Source organism: Haliotis rubra, unplaced genomic scaffold, assembly GCF_003918875.1.
Source record: "Haliotis rubra isolate DU_JTF1 unplaced genomic scaffold, ASM391887v1 Scf1036, whole genome shotgun sequence".
In the NCBI taxonomy this organism is placed as follows: Eukaryota; Metazoa; Mollusca; class Gastropoda; order Lepetellida; family Haliotidae; genus Haliotis; species Haliotis rubra.
Window position 1 is genome coordinate 186,350 of NW_025764933.1, and position 21,965 is coordinate 208,314.

Consider the following 21,965-nt stretch of genomic DNA (forward strand, 5'->3'; position numbering starts at 1 on the left):
CCTCATCAAACAATCCATGTCCAATCCCACCCGTTCCTCTCTTCACAACGCTGACTTTGTTCAAAGGAGCATCTTTCATCTTGGCAGACTCCTCATCAAACAATCCATGTCCAATCCCACCCGTTCCTCTCTTCACAACGCTGACTTTGTTCAAAGGAGCATCTTTCATCTTGGCAGACTCCTCATCAAACAATCCATGTCCAATCCCATCCGTTCCTCTCTTCACAACGCTGACTTTGTTCAAAGGAGCATCTTTCATCTTGGCAGACTCCTCATCAAACAATCCATGTCCAATCCCACCTGTCCCTCTCTCTTCACAACGCTGACTTTGTTCAAAGGAGCATCTTTCATCTTGGCAGACTCCTCATCAAACAATCCATGTCCAATCCCACCCGTCCCTCTCTTCACAACGCTGACTTTGTTCAAAGGAGCATCTTTCATCTTGGCAGACTCCTCATCAAACAATCCATGTCCAATCCCATCCGTTCCTCTCTTCACAACGCTGACTTTGTTCAAAGGAGCATCTTTCATCTTGGCAGACTCCTCATCAAACAATCCATGTCCAATCCCACCTGTCCCTCTCTTCACAACGCTGACTTTGTTCAAAGGAGCATCTTTCATCTTGACAGACTCCTCATCAAACAATCCAAGTCCAATCCCACCCGTCCCTCTCTTCACAACGCTGACTTTGTTCAAAGGAGCATCTTTCATCTTGGCAGACTCCTCATCAAACAATCCATGTCCAATCCCATCCGTTCCTCTCTTCACAACGCTGACTTTGTTCAAAGGAGCATCTTTCATCTTGGCAGACTCCTCATCAGACAATCCATGTCCAATCCCACCCGTTCCTCTCTTCACAACGCTGACTTTGTTCAAAGGAGCATCTTTCATCTTGACAGACTCCTCATCAAACAATCCATGTCCAATCCCACCCGTTCCTCTCTTCACAACGCTGACTTTGTTCAAAGGAGCATCTTTCATCTGGGCAGCTTCCTCATCAAACCACCTATGTCCAATCCCATCCGTTCCTCTCTTCACAACGCTGACTTTGTTCAAAGGAGCATCTTTCATCTTCGCAGACTCCTCATCAAACCACCCATGTCCAATCCCATCCGTTCCTCTCTTCACAACGCTGACTTTGTTCAAAGGAGCATCTTTCACCTTGGCAGACTCCTCATCAAACCACCTATGTCCATGTCTGTTAACCCATCTTTTCAAAGCACTGGCTTCCTTAACAGGAGCATCTTCCGTGGCGGATGTGATGCTGCCGAGACCAATGATCACCCCCATTAGTGTGTACTGCATGTTGCTGAAACCAACGAAAGTAACATCAGTGATTCTTTATTTCTGAACTGTAGGCCAGATGCCAGTAGTACAAGTAAAAACAGTTATAATGGGTGAGTGGTACAAGCACGTGTGTGTTTTAACTGTGCATAGAAGAAGGTTGACATTGGTAAAGAGAATTTGTAAGTTTTGGGCCAGGATGAACATGGGATAATGGCTCTTTAGATCTTCATAATGTGGACAGATGAGAAGAAGAAGAACGTGATATTCATCTTCACTATTATCACTGTCACACATTTTACAGGACTGGTTCTCAGGAGCATGAAATGTTTTTAAAAACACATTAAATCATAATAACCAGATCGAAACTGTGACACTGATACACTCAATCTCCTTACATTTACAAAAGTTAAATACTTTTCACACATAAAATATTGTTTAAACAGAGAATGCTGAAAGCAATCGTCACACATTTGTTCGATAAAACAGCTCTAATATCCCCAGCTCCCTTCCCAGTCCATGCATATCCACGACCCAGTTGAAACAGTGTATTTTTTAATTAACATAGCCCAGTTATATTATTTCTTGTATTTTCAAGCAAATACAACAACATCTGATAGGCTTTTGATCGATAGCGATGAGGACACACTGAGATGGGTTTCAACCAATATGAGATAGAAAGTTTCAGTACCAAGATATAGATTGGGTATGTTCCACATTCACCTAGTATTGTCGCCGGATGTATTTCCCCATACATTTGCGTATCTCTTACCATACATTTATTCCTCTCTGCTCATTTACGAGCGCTTCTTCTATCACTCTTACTCTGGTTGTAATACCAGTAGTATCTCGTGCATTACCTGTTCCGTGACATCTCGTGCATTACCTGTTCCGTGACGTAGGCATCTTCATATTTGCCACTTCATGTCACGCCACGGCCGAGGTGAGTTGATACACCCCTCGGCCATACATCATATTATATTGATGTTCATGTGTATTTTACAGGTATGTACCTTTTCTGTCTACTTTCTTTGTCATCCTCTAAACGTATTATCGTAAAGGTGCGCGATATCATAGTATTTATAATATCTATAATATTTCTATAATAAGGCATCGCGTTGCACGAAATTACTAATTAAACACTGGCACCAGCACGTAAGTAAGTGTGAGTGATGTCTGCTTCCTTTAATTTTGCTCATAATATTCAAAGTGCAATATTTCATAAAATGCTATAAAGACCATTTTATAAATGGTAAAATTCGTGCGATCTTGATATTTGCCACTTCATAAACACGCCACGGCCGAGGTGAGTTGATACACCCCTCGGCCATACATCATATTATATTGATGTTCATGTGTATTTTACAGAATAAACAGATTTTAATCAACCACGCCTCAGTCCGATTAATCAGCGGCCAGGACCCGCGACAAAATGGCGCCCGAACAGGGACTGAGGGTTGAGACACAACGACAACAGTGCTGACGTCACATCATCCCATGTCATCGATGTCTTCTCCGCCATCGGGTCGATCGACGCTCCGTCAGCCAGGTCATCATCATCCATACCGTCACCGTCACGTCAACGTCACAGTCATGCACCAACATTGCTACCGCTACAGTTTCAGCGATAGGTATGCCACGATTTGACATTTTGATGATTTTATATCATATCCACTTGACATGTCTCATGTGCTAGGACTGTGCAGTGACTTTTACCAAGTGATTTCGTATGGACATGTGTTATTTCGGCTGTGATACTATTTGTGCCTTATATTATGACATTTCACATATTCATGATTCATCAATCATGCATGATTTCCACGGATTGAACGTTGAGATTCCCATGTGAGACATTTGAGACATTTTGAAACTATGATATGTTCAACATTTCCTGATATTGATATTTATGCTCTTTTCTCTATATATATATGAACTATGTTTTGATATATTTCATGTGATATCAATATTCTCATGTGAAATATTTTGCTGTGTTTCATGTGCACATTACAACATGTTTGTATATTCTTATAAATCGTCATAGTAGACATATTGAGTGTTTACTATGAGTTGGTAAGAATACAGTGTATCTCTGCAGAGGATAAGTTAGCATTAGTTAGCTACAGGCCTATAGTTTGTACACACTTAGTATAGTATTTAGAGAGACAATAAGACATTGTACAACTTATGTCTTTTAGTTAATTGTCTCTTAGGGCTTTGTCAGTTACTCATTTTACATCGTGTGTTTAACTTTTTGATAGTTTTATTCAACTTAGTTTTATACATTCATATCATGGAGTGATTGAGAGTGTGCGCGAATACATCTCACCTGCACTTATACTAAAACATCATAGTACATTGTTTTCGCGTATTTCGTGTTATTGTTTACAATTTTGCGCGTTTCGGATCGCGACCGTGCCTTACACTCGCGTTTCGCATAGCACTTGTAACTTATTTTCGCGTGTTTACATTCCGGACTTATACTTCCGTATTACTCATGTAATTTGTAAACATCCGGTAGGTGTATTTCCGGTTTACTTAGCTTCCGGTTTTTCAACTTCGCGTTAGTTCAATAAACTTGACAGGTTCTTTGTTGTTTTACTTTATTATTACTTTTGACATTTTCATTGCCTTCGTCATTAGTAATAACTTTTCCTTACTATCCACTTTCACTGTTGGATATATGCTTTACACCTTTGTATTTTCAGTATACATCGGTCGACATCCGCTTCCTTTGTTTACATGTTTTTTTACTTGGTAGTGGCATTGCATATTTTCTAGTGTATATACTTTAGTGTTTGGTTGTTGGTATTCTTCCTTTTGGCCCAGTTGCTTAGATACTCGGGTCATTGTGGATTTATTCTGGTTTGGATTTTGATAGTATTTTTGTGGTCCAGACTCATTGGTTCTTGGCTTCTATTGCGGTTGGTTATATTCCTGCTTCGTCTGAATATCCCCATACATAGTTAGACATGTCCTAGTTAGTCCTAGTGTTAGTGAATGAACAGTGTGAACTTGTGTAGGTATTCAGCTGGTATCATTATGGCTTCTGGGGTTGAGGATTTGGATGTGGACACTCAGGTCATCTCAGAAGAGGAAGAGAGGAAGATGATCAATTACTTATCAGCTACAGGACGATATCAGATTCGACCTATTCCTCCTTTATGTCCTTCTACTCAGGATCAGAAGTTCACTCCTAAGATGGAGGAATTCACACCAAGGCGTCAAGGATTTAAACCAGACACGCACATGAGGTTTCAACAGACTCCACCTGAGATACCCATGTATAGTACCCCATATTTTAATCAAGGTTTTCTGAACCCACAGCTCCAACAGTTTCAGCTTCCAAGGATTTCACCCTTTTCTGGAGAGATTCCGGTTCCGAAGAATGAAGCCTCATTTGAATCATGGAAATGGGAACTGAAATGTCTTCTTCAGGACGCCGCCTATCCACCTGCGTTGATAGCCCAGGCTGTAAGGAAATCTCTGAAAGGTGACGCCGCAAGTATCCTTTTATCGTTAGGACACACTGCGTCGGTGGAAGCTATAATTCGGAAACTAGACGGACTCTATGGAACGTTGGACAACCCAGAGACTTTGATGCAAGAGTTCTACACAGCTCATCAACATGACTCTGAATCTGTCGCATCATGGGGAATACGTTTGGAAACTCTACTTCAGAAGGCTACAGACAGAGGAAGTCGTATTGATGTCCACACCAGGGATAGTATCCTTAGGAACAGGTTCTGGACCGGACTTGTTAGAGACACTCTGAAGAATGCCACAAGACCTGCTTTCCACTCTGGACAAGGATTTGAAGACCTTATACAGACTGTCAGGGAGATAGAGCATGAGCTTCAGGATCGTTCCCTGCATGTACACAAGTCAAAGGTCAAGGTTATTCATCAACCTAAGGTGACTGATCCACAACAGACTTCAGACTCAGATTCTCCTTACAAGATAGCACAACAGTTATCAGAGGTTATCAAGAAACTGGACAAGTTGGAACTTAGGCGACAACAGCCACCACCACCACCACCACCACCTCCTGTGGAGAATGAAATCTTGAGACAGATCTTGGACCGACTTACAGTACTAGAGGCACAGAGGGGCACTCCTGCTGCTGACAGTTCTCATCCAGTTAGAGGTCGAGGTCGTGGTAAGCGAGGTAGAGGGAAACAAGGAGGTTCTTTAAATTAGAGAGGCCACCTACTGCAGGGCAAGTAGAGGCCGAGAGAGAACACAGCCCTAATAACGAAACTTATCTCAGAGACAGGATGATCGGTGATGCTAATGAGGCTATGGTTGCTATTGCTGGATTTGATTGTCTTGCCCTTCTGGATTCAGGTTCCATGATAACATCCGTAAGTGAAGCATACTACCAGTCAACACTATCTGATTTGGAACGCAAGTCATTAACAGAGTTTGAACTTGACATCATGGGTGCTGGAGACAACTTGATTCCATACACAGGTTATATTGAGGCTCCTATCTACATTCCTATTTATGATGTTGAATATCTGATACCAGTGTTGATCACCAAGGACACAGAGTACAACCAAAGAGTTCCACTTTGCATTGGAGTGAATGTCATCAAGCGTCTAAAGTCTGATTTGCAAGATACTTCGAAGGACGTGCCAAAGGAGTGGACAACAGCTCTGAATTCCATCTGTCACAAGGGAGTATTGGGTACAGTCAAGTCAACTAGGAATAAGCCTATAGCCATTCAACCTAATCAGATGATCACCATCACCGGTCTTGTACGTCATATACCTGGAAGTTACACTGCTGTCACAGAACATCTTGAAGCTGATTCGGATTTACAGACAGGTCTTTCCATATGTCCACGAGTGGTAGAGGTTGGTAAACATGGTAACACATCAAGGATTCCAGTTAGATGCTGCAACCTATCCGCCCGAGTTATTACCATTCCCCCCGAAGGCTAAACTCTGTCAGCTACAGCAGGTTCGTGTTGTTACCCAAGTACCTATTGATGTACCTGTAGACAAACCTACTCAATCACCACAGGACACTTCTTCAAGTGGCAGTTGTAAGTTTGATTTGTCGGATAGTCCACTTGATGATACACAGAAGCAGCAAGTTTCAGAGATGCTACAGCGCTGGGACTCTATTATGTCTTCAAGTATCACAGACTTAGGATGTTGTACCACTGTGAAGCACTCAATCAAGCTGACTGATGACATCCCTTTCAAACAGCCACATAGACGAATCCCTCCTGGATTATTTGAAGAAGTTCGGGAACATCTACATGAAATGCTTGCTTGTGGAGCTATCAGAGAGTCCCACAGCCCTTACTCTTCTAACGTGGTACTGGTAAGGAAGCATGACAACACTTTACGCTTTTGCATTGACCTGAGAGCTATTAATGGACGGACAATTCGGGATTCGTATGCCATTCCAAGGATTGATGAGACTCTGGATTGTTTGTCTGGTGCTAGACTGTTCAGTAAGCTTGATCTTCGAGCGGGATACTGGCAAGTAGAGCTCGAAGAAGAGGACAAGGAGAAAACTGCATTTTCTGTCGGACCATTAGGTTTTTTATGAATGTAACAGGATGCCGTTTGGTCTCACCAATGCGCCAGCAACATTTCAGAGACTGATGGAAAAGTGCATGGGAGATCTGAATCTAAAAGAATGTCTTATATATCTGGATGACATAATCATATTCTCTGATACTGTTGAAGAACACATGAAGAGGTTGGAAGCAGTGTTTCAACGCTTGAAAGATCATGGACTCAAGCTGAAACCATCTAAGTGTGAACTGTTCAGAGAAAGGATCAAGTATCTAGGACACATTGTATCAGTAAATGGTATAGAGACAGACCCAGAAAAGACAACTGCACTCAAAACCTGGCCTGTTCCAAAGAATACCGATGACGTAAGAAGATTTCTTGGATTTACCGGGTACTATCGTCGTTTTGTCAAAGACTTTTCCAAGATAGCTAAACCCATGAATGATCTTCTCGTTGGACAGCCAAAGAAGAAACGGAGACGGACTACATGTAAGGACGAGTGGACATGGTTAGAGGAGCACCAACATGCCTTTGAAACTTTGATATCACACTTGACAGAACCACCGATTCTAGCCTACGCCGATTACACTCAACCATTTGAGGTACATACGGATGCAAGTGCAGATGGATTGGGGCCGTACTTTATCAGAAACAACAAGGGAAATTAAGAGTTATTGCCTATGCTAGTCGAGCTCTTAGGAAAGGTGAGAAGAACTACCCCGCACATAAACTGGAGTTCTTAGCTCTCAAGTGGGCTGTCACTGATAAATTCCACGAATATCTCTATGGGAATCAATTTGAAGTCAAAACAGACAACAACCCTTTAACGTACGTCCTCACAACTGCGAAACTTGATGCTACAGGTCATCGGTGGCTGGCGGCTTTATCAGCGTATGACTTCAGGATTACGTATCGTCAGGGAACAAGAAACCAAGATGCTGATGGTTTGTCTCGACGGTATGACTATCAGGAAGCATCCAGGAACGTTGATATCCCGAGCATCAAGGCCATTTGTCATGTGCACACCACAACCTGCAACAAAGCAGAGAGTCTATCTTTTGATGAGAATGCAGTTTTACCCAAAGAACCATCAATAACTTTGTCAGCTAACATCAACAGTTGGAAGAAGGAACAATCCAAAGACCAAACCATCTCCAGAGTTGTACAACTATTCATGGAAGGTCACAAGCTTACTTCAAGGTTGAGATCACTTGAGACTCCTTCAGTTGGAAAGCTTCTTCTGGAATGGGACAAGTTGACTATGAATGATGGAGTTCTCTATCGACGTGTGAAGGTCAAGGATGAAGTTCTTAGTCAGGTCATTCTTCCGAGACATCAAAGGGAAACGGTTCTCAAGGCAATTCATGACAACTCAGGACATCAAGGCAGAGATCGTACTCTTGACTTAATCCGCAACAGGTTTTACTGGCCTGGAATGAACGAGGATGTGGAGAGTTACATCAGAAAATGTGGAAACTGTATCAGAAGGAAATCACCAACTTCACAACGATCTGCTGAACTAGTGAACATTCAAACAACGTGCCCAATGGAACTTGTTTGCATGGACTACTTGCAATTGGAGGAATCGAAAGGAGGTTTTGGAAATATTTTGATCATCACTGATCATTTTACACGTTACGCCATTGCCATTCCTACTAAGAACCAATCCGCCAAGACAACAGCAAGAGTTCTCTTCGATAATTTCCTGGTTCATTACGGATTTCCTGCCAAACTACACAGCGATCAAGGTAGAAACTTCGTAGGCAACATTATCAAGGAGCTTTGCCATATCACTGGAATACAGAAAACTCGAACAACACCATATCATCCCCAAGGTAATGGAATGTGTGAGCGATTCAATCAGACACTTCTCAACATGCTTGGAACTCTCGAGGATGACAGGAAAGCTGATTGGAAGAGTTATGTATCTCCGCTGGTACATGCCTACAATGCCACGAAACATGATAGTACAGGATTTTCACCTTTCTACCTGATGTTTGGTCGACATCCACGACTGCCAGTTGATGCATTCCTGGGAATAGACAACACTCATGGTGATCACACAAAACGGAGTATGTTAATAATCTGAGGAAACGATTGAACTTTGCTTACGAAAGTGCGTCAAGGGAAGCCCGTAAGGCAGGCCGACGACACAAGCAGAGATACGACACAAAGGTGCGCGCCTCAACTCTTCAACGTGGTGACCGAGTTCTCATTCGGTTAGTAGGACTCACTGGAAAACACAAGCTTGCAAACAAGTGGGGACGGGAAGTATTCACTGTAGTTAATCAACCGAATGAAGAGATCCCAGTTTTCACTGTGCAGCAGGAAGATGGCAAAGGTTCTAAGAAGACTTTGCACCGGAATATGCTTCTTCCTATTGTGTCAGTTCCAGTTAAACCATTAGCGCCACAGACAAACAAAAGAACAGGAACGAGAAAGTCAATGTCCTTGAAAAATATGGAATTCCAAGAACTGAACGATTCGGATGAAGGAAGTGTTTTGCGAGATGATGGTGATGCTACCAGCCACTCCTATACCGGAGGCATCGACAGTACATGCTACCGATGCATTTGAAGCGCAAGACGTAACAGGAACTGGAGATTCTACGTTGGAAACAGTTGGAACTGTATATGGATTTCAAGATTCATCTCCAGCTTTCACAGAATCACCTGGAACATCACGCAGTTTAGCAATCCCATCAACCCCTGTGGAACAGTCATCTGCTTCAGCTGAACAAGGGCTCAACACATCTTCCGCTTCTGATACCGTTGTTGAAGACACAGTTGATCCTGAGCCGTTGCCGAACTCTGATATGGGGAGGCCTACCCGTACCAGAGTTCCACCAGCTTGGTTAAGGAGTGGCGATTGGGTCACTAATTTTGGTATTCAGGCTTTTCCATCTTCCCCAGGTCGTCCTGTTGCTTTGTCAGCTGAAGAGGTTAGGTTGGTTGATACTTTTCCAGCGGTGGCTGGTACCTTGGATTTTGAAGTGTTTGTATGAGTTGTCATTTTGTGCGCTCAAGGTGTAATTAGTTGTATAAGTTTGTGTTTTGTTCAGTTTTAATGTGTTGCTGCATTTAAATGTTGAGGACAACATTTCTCAAAGGAGGGGAGGATGTCGCCGGATGTATTTCCCCATACATTTGCGTATCTCTTACGTTATTCCTCTCTGCTCATTTACGAGCGCTTCTTCTATCACTCTTACTCTGGTTGTAATACCAGTAGTATCTCGTGCATTACCTGTTCCGTGACATCTCGTGCATTACCTGTTCCGTGACGTAGGCATCTTCATATTTGCCACTTCATGTCACGCCACGGCCGAGGTGAGTTGATACACCCCTCGGCCATACATCATATTATATTGATGTTCATGTGTATTTTACAGGTATGTACCTTTTCTGTCTACTTTCTTTGTCATCCTCTAAACGTATTATCGTAAAGGTGCGCGATATCATAGTATTTATAATATCTATAATATTTCTATAATAAGGCATCGCGTTGCACGAAATTACTAATTAAACACTGGCACCAGCACGTAAGTAAGTGTGAGTGATGTCTGCTTCCCTTTAATTTTGCTCATAATATTCAAAGTGCAATATTTCATAAAATGCTATAAAGACCATTTTATAAATGGTAAAATTCGTGCGCCATCTTCATATTTGCCACTTCATGTCACGCCACGGCCGAGGTGAGTTGATACACCCCTCGGCCATACATCATATTATATTGATGTTCATGTGTATTTTACAGAATAAACAGATTTTAATCAACCACGCCTCAGTCCGATTGGCGAATATCAGCGGCCAGGACCCGCGACAAACGTCACAATGAGCGTATGCCACAATGATTGTGTTTGTACTAGTGATATTGAAAAAGAGTGATTGACATACGATCAATGAGTATGCAACACTGATGTTGTTATGTGCTGTTAATGTTGTTATTCTATGAAAGGGTTTGCTTTTGTAGTGTCTAAGTGGGATCAAAGACTGACATTGTGCGAAACTTTGATGATGACCTTTGATGATGACGTTTGATGATGGTACTGATCTGTCACAATCCACTTATCCAGTCATCCAACCAGAGTTTGATGACTTCATACATACTGATCAAATGCAGTAAAGATAAGGTCTTTAATATTTAAACCAGATAACTGCAATGGGCTGTGCTATCATTGATAAGATTAAGAGTAGGAATATTTATCAGGTACATTGTAATTAATGTGACTATGGTATTCACGTGGTTCAAGAAGCATTGCGCTTTAATGTGACACATGGCACACTTGAAAGATATCCTGCGAAGACTGTCAGTCAGCAAATGATAAATGATTAAGGGAGTCATTTATGTCGTACAGTATACGTGCAACACAAGTGCATGTGAAAAAAATTAGGGAAAAGCACCAGTTAGGGTAAATGATCAGGGATCTTTCCACCTTTCAGCAGAGTGGAGAATCTGATCCGTCTGCAGGAATCACTTGTTCTCGCCTCTGGAAAGACAGTGTTTAACCTGGATGTCATTATGCGTTGGTTTCTAGATGCTAAGCTACATAAGTGTTACACCATGGGATGATTCTCAAACACACTGGTCTAAACACCTACTGATATTTTAATGTTATTTTAGTTCCATCTCCGAACAAGTATTCTCTAAATATATTATGTCCCACGGCATGTCAATTCTATGAAGCTTACCTTGTGCTTTAGAGACGATATCCACGAGATGACGAAAGTCTCCAATGACTGCTGGTATAATGGCCCTAAGGGAAGTTACTCTGGTCAATAAGACGTCACGTTACGAATTTCAGTCAGAGCTGTCCCATACAGCAACAGCAAAAAAGGTAAAATGCCCAATTATTCTTCTTAACATTCACTGCATACAGCAATGCCATAATATGTGACCCATTCGGCCAATCAGAATGCAGGAACTACAACGAAAATTTAATTTCATCTCCATGAAATTCTTCTACCAAAACTATTGTAGGATGGAACTACTTCAACCTGGTCATCCTTAAGCACACATAGTTTATAATGTAGTTAAGGACTATAACATTGCCACCAGTGGTGGCGTGTGGTCCTGTGCATACAGCTCAGGTCGCAAATCAAGCAACCTTGAGTGCGCAGAGTTCTTGGATGGGTGACTGTGTTTGGCAGCTTGACTCCTGAGAGTTTCTAGGACGTCAATCCTGTCCCACAAAGAAGCGCATGTGACACATGTGGTCTCACCTTAGGCAGGTGAGTTTGTTCAATATTGACTCTCTTCACCCAGCACAAAATGGGTACCCAGTGGGATAAATTATGTGACTGTTAACCCTCTAGTGCCTCACAGGCAGCTTTGGTTATCCGTAAAAATGGTGCTCTCAGGAAGATATTCCTCCTGGAATTGCGCTATAAAAGTTGACTATTATCATTTGTATTTTAGTTACTGTTTACTGGTAATCCCAACGGACAGCCACACGCTCTTTCTGACACCTGTATCTTTCTGTCAGATCAAATATCGCCCATTGATCAGCAAATAAAAGCAAATGATATTATATTACGATATCTTGATCATTTGTTATCAATAGGATCAAAGCACTTCAAACATCGCCCATTACTTTATCAATGGCTATCATCAGTTTACGCAAAGCATCAAGATTCTTTATCAATTGTCCAGTTTCCATGATTCAATAACGATATAGAAGTTAAAATAAGACAGACAGGTACTTCAGAAAGATTGCAGTTTTATATCAAACATCGCACTATAAGCCTTTGATCCTTTATTAAGAGAATGAAAGATTCATATTTGAGCCATGAAAACATAGTATAACATAGGTATAGTTTGATCGTCAACATTTACTGTACTCCGTTGATAATAACCATAAACAATTGGCATCTCAGGCCTGCATGAGATCATATGTTCCAGGGTGTATAAATCCAACGGGAAACTTCCCATCCATTCAAAAGCCTACAGTCAGCTAACAAGGTAAGGTCATACACGTGTGTCTGTTGTAAAGATGATGTGTAAGACCATACATGTGTGTCTGTTGTAAAGATAATGTGTAAGGCCATACATGTGTGTCTGTTGTAAAGATGACGTGTAAGGCCATACATGTGTGTCTGTTGTAAAGATAATGTCTAAGGCCTTACATGTGTGTCTGTTGTAAAGATAATGTGTAAGGCCATACATGTGTGTCTGTTGTAAAGATAATGTGTAAGGCCATACACGTGTGTCTGTTGTAAAGATGACGTGTAAGGCCATACATGTGTGTCTGTTGTAAAGATAATGTGTAAGGCCAAACATGTGTGTCTGTTGTAAAAGATGATGTGTAAGGCCATACATGTGTGTCTGTTGTAAAGATAAAGTGTAAGGCCATACACGTGTGTCTGTTGTAAAAGATAATGTGTAAGGCCATACATGTGTGTCTGTTGTAAAGATAAAGTGTAAGGCCTTACATGTGTGTCTGTCGTAAAGATAATGTGTAAGGCCATACATGTGTGTCTGTTGTAAAGATAATGTGTAAGGCCATACATGTGTGTCTGTTGTAAAGATAATGTCTAAGGCCTTACATGTGTGTCTGTTGTAAAGATAATGTGTAAGGCCATACACGTGTGTCTGTTGTAAAGATAGTGTCTAAGGCCTTACATGTGTGTCTGTTGTAAAGATAAAGTGTAAGGCCATACATGTGTGTCTGTTGTAAAAGATGATGTGTAAGGCCATACATGTGTGTCTGTTGTAAAGATAATGTGTAAGGCCAAACATGTGTGTCTGTTGTAAAGATAATGTCTAAGGCCTTACATGTGTGTCTGTTGTAAAGATAATGTGTAAGGCCATACATGTGTGTCTGTTGTAAAGATGATGTGTAAGGCCATACATGTGTGTCTGTTGTAAAGATGACGTGTAAGGCCAAACATGTGTGTCTGTTGTAAAAGATAATGTGTAAAACCATACACGTGTGTCTGTTGTAAAGATAATGTGTAAGGCCATACATGTGTGTCTGTTGTAAAGATAATGTGTAAGGCCATACATGTGTGTCTGTTGTAAAGATAATGTGTAAGGCCATACATGTGTGTCTGTTGTAAAGGTAATGTGTAAGGCCATACACGTGTGTCTGTTGTAAAGGTAATGTGTATGGCCATACATGTGTGTCTGTTGTAAAGATAATGTGTAAGGCCATACACGTGTGTCTGTTGTAAAGGTAATGTGTAAGGCCATACATGTGTGTCTGTTGTAAAGATGACGTGTAAGGCCATACATGTGTGTCTGTTGTAAAGGTAATGTGTAAGGGCACACACGTGTGTCTGTCGTAAAGATAATGTGTAAGGCCATACACGTGTGTCTGTTGTAAAGATAATGTGTAAGGCCATACACGTGTGTCTGTTGTAAAGATGATGTGTAAGGCCATACATGTGTCTCTGTTGTAAAGATGATGTGTAAGGCAATACACGTGTGTCTGTTGTAAAGATAATGTGTAAGGCCATACATGTGTGTCTGTTGTAACGATCATGTGTAAGGCCATACATGTGTCTGTTGTAAAGATGATGTGTAAGGCCATACATGTGTGTCTGTTGTAAAGATAATGTGTAAGGCAATACACGTGTGTCTGTTGTAAAGATGATGTGTAAGGCCATACACGTGTGTCTGTTGTAAAGATGATGTGTAAGGCCATACATGTGTGTCTGTTGTAAAGATCATGTGTAAGGCCATACAGATGTGTCTGTTGTAAAGATCATGTGTAAGGCCATACATGTGTGTCTGTTGTAAAGATGATGTGTAAGGCCATACACGTGTGTCTGTTGTAAAGATGATGTGTAAGGCCACACACGTGTGTTTGTTGTAAAGATAATGTGTAAGGCCATACATGTGTGTCTGTTGTTAAGATGATGTGTAAGGCCTTACATGTGTGTCTGTTGTAAAGATACTGTGTAAGGCAATGCATGTGTGTCTGTTGTAAAGATATTGTGTAAGGTAATGCATGTAACAATATGGTTCTAAAAAGGGCTTGTTTCTTACTTTGTTTGCAAAATATTTTTGGCATTAACTACATTTAGTAGTGTTACGGTTTAAAATTCAGCAAACCAGCAAAATAAAACACAGACAAGTATAAAATATTCAATAATGTACTGAATAAACAATGACCAAGGTTACAATGAATCACACTACAAATTTCTAATACAATACTATTAAGTCGCAAATCTAAAATATTGGGTCACAAATCTAAAATATCAACTAAATGTCTATAGGGAGGTACCACAGTCTTGATTCTTGTCGATGTACTGAGTGGAGATTGTTGACAGTAGTTAAGCCGTGGAGAGCGGACGATGTCAGCAGACGTCTCAAAGTCGTCTCGAACATCTCAGCAACCAATCCTGACATACCTATCACACAGTTCTCGATAATTCTAGCAGCAGCTACGCCTCACTACGTCCCATAGATCACACTACGATTGTGTAGAACTCACTCGAATGAATGCCACAGTCTTACACCGGAAGAAGCAAACCGGGAGCATAATAAAGAGGAGGTAACTCCCGAGCACAGCTCATCAACCCACTCTCAACAGGGGGAATTACATAGCCTAAGCAAGATGCAAGTTCAAATCACACTCAGAGCTTTGAAATTTTGTGACCCATAATAATGAAAAGTTAATCAATGTGGCATTTCCATTCACAAAAACACATTCTCATAACAGTAGGAACTTCTGATTCTGAAATGTTGTACTGATGTTTATGTATTTCATCGTATTGAACATCAGTAAACGCTGGTTTGGCAAATTTCATATTTTATCATTTCAGCATAATGCGGTACACGATTCTCATTCTGATTGTCTTTGTCGCGGGTGTGGATTCCAGAGAGCGAGCCGCCTTCCAACAGGGTAGACCGGCTGCCCAGGACGTCATTGCCAAGATAGAAGGTGATTCTGCGCAAGAAGCTATTCTCTCGAGGAGGAATGTGCCTGTCTTGCAAAATAGACTGGTTGACCAAGGTGCACGAAGCATTGAAGGAAGGTATGTGAACAGTTTCCTGTGTAGCACAATTTTATTTTGAAAATTTCAAGATAACCACAGAGAAGCATGCAGCCCGACAGAGTGAAAATGTTGATTTACATTCCAGTAAATACTTTTCCAAAATGTTGATTTACATTCCAGTACATAGATTTTACAAAATGTTGATTTACATTCCAGTACATAGATTTTACAAAATGTTGATTTACGCTCCAGTACATACTTTTTACAAAATGTTGATTTACATTCCAGTAAATACTTTTTACAAAATGTTGATTTACATTCCAGTAAATACCTTTTCCAAAATGTTGATTTACATTCCAGTACATAGATTTTACAAAATGTTGATTTACATTCCAGTACATAGATTTTACAAAATGTTGATTTACATTCCAGTACATACTTTTTACAAAATGTTGATTTACATTCCAGTAAATACTTTTTACAAAATGTTGATTTACATTCCAGTACATACTTTTTACAAAATGTTGATTTACATTCCAGTAAATACATTTTACAAAATGTTGATTTACATTCCAGTAAATACTTTTTACAAAATGTTGATTTACATTCCAGTAAATACTTTTTACAAAATGTTGATTTACATTCCAGTACATACTTTTTACAAAATGTTGATTTACATTCCAGTACATACGTTTTACAAAATGTTGATTTAAACTCCAGTACATACTGTTTACCAAATGTTGATTTACATTCCAGTAAATACCTTTTCCAAAATGTTGATTTACATTCCAGTACATAGATTTTACAAAATGTTGATTTACATTCCAGTACATAGATTTTACAAAATGTTGATTTACATTCCAGTACATACTTTTTACAAAATGTTGATTTACATTCCAGTACATACTTTTTACAAAATGTTGATTTACATTCCAGTACATACTTTTTACAAAATGTTGATTTACATTCCAGTACATACTTTTTACAAAATGTTGATTTACATTCCAGTAAATACATTTTACAAAATGTTGATTTACATTCCAGTAAATACTTTTTACAAAATGTTGATTTACATTACAGTAAATACATTTTACAAAATGTTGATTTACATTTACATACTTTTCAAAATGTTGATTTACATTCCAGTACATACTTTTTACAAAATGTTGATTTACATTCCAGTAAATACTTTTACAAAATGTTGATTTACATTCCAGTAAATACTTTTTACAAAATGTTGATTTACATTCCAGTAAATACTTTTTACAAAATGTTGATTTACATTCCAGTACATACTTTTTACAAAATGTTGATTTACATTCCAGTACATACCTTTTACAAAATGTTCATTCATTCATGTACTGTTTACCAAATGATAGGACTAATATTTACTGACACTTCAAACCATATGACGGTAAAGTAGATAGTACACATTGTATCATACTGATATAACGAAACTCATCACTGAATACAGATACCAAGTTAGGATAAGGTTCATTCATAAAGTGGTTTAGCATTATTATAATACCCCCATCACACCAAACTCGTTCTCAGTACGTTCTTGAAAAAAATGTTCGGATGCTCGAACTGTGTGCGAACGGACAGGACGTAGTGGCACCTGTTTACACTCAGCTTAAGAACTTTGTGGAGGGGCTCGGTCGGACTAGGGACGGAAGGGTGCTCCAGAACATTGAACATATCCAACGTTCTACCCGTTCTAAATTGTGATGGAGGACAAACGAGATTCCCGTACTACGTACGGAATTGCCGTACTACAAACGGAATTGCCGAACTTCAATCTTACTGGGGACGTGTGCGGACGTAGTGCAGTCGTGCATCAACTGCAATACGTTTGTACAGTTTCCACCACGTCCATCCCGTTCCCGGACAGACCTAACTCGACCGCATAACGTCCTTAGTTGCTACTCCGTGCACATATGTTCAAAACAAAATGCATTGTTCTAAAGAAGCTCGTAGTACGTTTCTACACGGTTCTAAAAGTTCGCAATGGGTTTTCATAACCGTGATCTTGAACAAATTACCATGTATGCCGGGTGCACGGTCGTACACTGCTTGGGTGGTGTAGTACAAATCATCAGGCAGAATATATCATGCATCCACGGTAGTCAGTGAACCGTGAAGCAGTGGTTCAAATCGACTAGTCAGTACCATGTTAGTGAAATATATGACTGAATTTCAGCTTGTTTTGATGCTATGTTTACATGAAGAGAGATTTAAGATAATTTATCCAAGGTTATGTAATTATGTGGTTTTATAAAAATCTTTATATGATGTATATTTTGACCTTCCAGATAACTGTCTCATAAGTCTGTTAAGGCTGGATGTATGTAAAACATTATGTGTTTATTTTATATGTATTTTGTATCTTGTTTACATACATAGGCCACTTTAATATACTATGTCTATCTGTCTTTAAACATTCGTTAAGATATATATTATGTGTACTATTGTGATGCGGGGTATCCGGGGATTTTTGCGTCGGAGCAGTGGACCCATGACACGGCTAGAAAATATCGGTTTCACATTGGCAACCTCTTGTGCTGTCTTATCTCTTATCTCGTATAAACCTCAACCCTCCCACAATATCTTTATGCGCCTTTCCTTTCAGGCCACAATGAGGTGATTTAATGCCGATTGAATGGCCTTATCTTGTCAAGTGGTATTTCTGTACATAGGTTACACTTTTAATGTGGTGTTCAGGGTAAACATGTGACACGGAGACAGGCAGGCAGGCAGGCAGGCACGCAGGCACGCAGGCACGCACGCACGCACGCACGCACACACCATGACACGGAAACTCTCTCAGTCACACACACAGTCTCTCTCGGACACACTCTCTCACACACGGTCTCTCAGAGCCAAAATAATCTAGGTAACTAGGCAACATACATACATACTAACATTTGTATAGCGCAGATATCCAGCTCAGCTCAGCTGCTCAAAGGCGCTTTGTTTTTCCCTCGTTCACTGGATGTCAATCTGAACGGCACATCTTATTGTCATTCTCAACTCCCTGGGGACCATACAACTCTTGCAGCCACTAGGCGCACCGAGTTATTGTGACATTCCCATTCTTACGAGGTACCCATTCACAGCTGGGTGGACTGGGACACATAGTCACAGTACTTTGTCCAAGTTTACTGCTGTACCCACAACTGGGTGTTTGCACGTATTCATGTGGCCACCATCTGGTCATATACCAACGGATTCGTGGGTTCTTTTAAGTGCACAGGGTTGTGTCAGTACACTAGGGGTTGTGACAACACTGAAAGAGTCTGCACACAAAGTTGACTCCAAGGTTTTACACCCGGTCACAGGTGGGCTCGATCCCGTCACCTCAAGCTCGCAGGATCACTAGCCTGGCGCTTTAGCCAGTTCGCCCACCGCGTCCCGGGTATAATACTGACATTACCACAGGGTATAATACTGACATTACCACAGATAACGCGACGGCTGGTTACACCAACTGTGACTGAGTTGAGCTCATCGCCGCTTGGACAAGATAGCCTGAAGTGATGGAGGTCTTAAACATGTTCCACTGCGATGGAACCTGAAAGGTAGAGTATGTTGCTAAATACCCGAAACATAAACCGAGATTTAGAACGCACAGTCAAGTTTCAACAGTTCGACTGGACCACCCCACCCGCACCCCCACCCGCAAAAGCGCGCGCACATTCACACAGAGAGAGAGAGAGAGAGAGAGAGAGAGAGAGAGAGAGAGAGAGAGAGAGAGACAGAGAGCGAGAGAGACTCACTCACCCTTACATTCGGTTACAGCGTTTCATATGTACTTGATTGTGACATTGTACTTTTTGCATGAAATTCAAAACCTCTTACCTCTTGCTTCTCTGTGTCATATTGTTTCGTCAAACGTTATCATAGTATTGCGCGGAAATCTCAAATTTAACATTGATGTTATGTCATAAATGGTGTCTTTTAAATATATTTCAGCTGAGGTTATCAGTATTTAGATGTGTGCTGTATTGCATGAAATTCTTAGCATTCTGCCAATGAGCTATTTAATGGGCCGTTGAGTAGCCTTGTGGTTAAAGCGTTTGCACGTCACACCGAAGACCCGGGTTCGATTCCCACATGGGTACAATGCGTGAAGCCCATTTCTAGTGTTCCCCATTGTGATATTGTTGGCGTATTGCTAAAACCGACGTAAAAACGTACTCACTCACTATACACTACTTTAGGTACTAACATTGCCTCACAACTCCACAATCTCACAAGGAAACTCTGTGTGTCGAGACAAATCAACAATCTGACAAAAAGATTTGAATGAAAATGCCCAGACGTTTACCATTTCGGTGAATTCAGGATAAATGTGACAAATTATATGTTGGCTGTTTCTTACAAATAGAGGGGATTTCATTCAAAGCTGTAGCCTGAAACGTATTCCGTACAAAGGTAGTACAGTCATCGTGAGCTGGTCCATGGTGACACACGAGCTCTATCGAACCTTGACAAAACACATTTTTAACGTGGTTAAACAGAGTTGCTTTCCAACAGAGAACGTGGAATATCTATTTTTGTTCCTGACGTGTTTTGTGCAGAGGAAACAGACAGATTTTTCAACGTTGTTTAAAGCATTATATCTATATGAAAGCATACTTTACGCCCCCACTTGTTGTCATGCTGGGCTGTCATGACTCATTTATAATAACATGTAACTGAAGAAAGGAAGAGAACAAATACGAAAGTAGATAGTGTATGTATTCTGCGCATGGTTCAGGTTCGTTATTTTTAATGATTGACGAGGGTAGAAAAACCTTTATTGTACTTTATGTAACGTGGGAATAGAAAATGAAATTCATTTTACATTGTTATCAGGAATTAAGGCAGAAATATATACCAGACCATTTACTAGCAAAACAACCTCTGTATGATTTATATCTATATAATCCCCCACACACACACACACACACACACACCCCCCCCCACCAACCCCCCCAAAAAGAAAGAAAGAAACCAACAACAAACAAACAGACATTGGTACAAATCCAGGGAGAGACATTCTACACCAGTTACATTCATTCAATTAAGCATCTTTTTGAGAAGTTTGTGGACCTCGGATGGGATTTATGCTTGAAATATACTGGACAAAATAAGTAAGGGATATTGGTATTGATTGATATGTTTTCAGTGTGTCAATGAATATATAGATCGTTATTCATAATTTCAAAATTTACATACATCCCTAACTATTGTTGTCCAGTATATTTAGTAACCGATGCAGTCAACCGCACTAAAACTCAGAACGTTTCAGCCTCCGTTTTACGTACATGGGCGACCACAATATTTATCTGTTGAAGTTTAAAACATGAGACTTTCTCTCGCATAAAATGAAATATTGCGCAGTCATTTAACATTTTTTTACTCGATAACTAAAGATTTCACCGCGTTTAACATTGTGTAACTTTGATTGTACCAGTCGAGCAAAATTCCACCTGCATGACTCAATGTTTATATTCAGTACATCATAAACTTACGACAACACAAATATGTGAGCTGTTATGGTCATGTAAGGAACAAATGCTTTTAGTATTCTTAAGAAATATAGCTCTGAATAGACACGGCACAGTTACAACACTCAGTAGACTTGGCGCAAACTGTTTGTATTGATACTTCTGATTGTGTAACACAGATTTCACGTCCAGAAATGTGTCAACAGCTATGAGCATTCCCTATCGCCACCCTAGACATACAGAGGGATGTTGTATAGATACATTCAATTTGTCAATCCCACTACATGTACTTGTCAAAATTGAAATACAATATGAACATGCACCCAATAGCTAAATGGAAAGGCACATCTTGCCAAACAAGGTTTTCATGAGCATATACACATAAATGTCAATGTCTTTTACAGACTAATATGTGCACGTCTTGAGGAAGTTCAAAGTTCCTATTCCTATCTCAGTAAACAGGGTTGTTCAATCACACATATATACACACCAATTTTGCATGACAAATAAGTTAATAAGTCGGCTACCGTAAACACCTAGGAGTAACCTTGCAATCAGACTGTAAATGGAACTCCCACATTGGTGAATTAGTTAAAAAGGTTCGTCCATTGGTAAATTGTCTACGTAGTTTTAAATACAGATTATCAAGAAAATCATTAGAGCAAATGTACAAGTCATATATATTACCAATGTTCGATTACTGTTCGCACCTTTGGGAT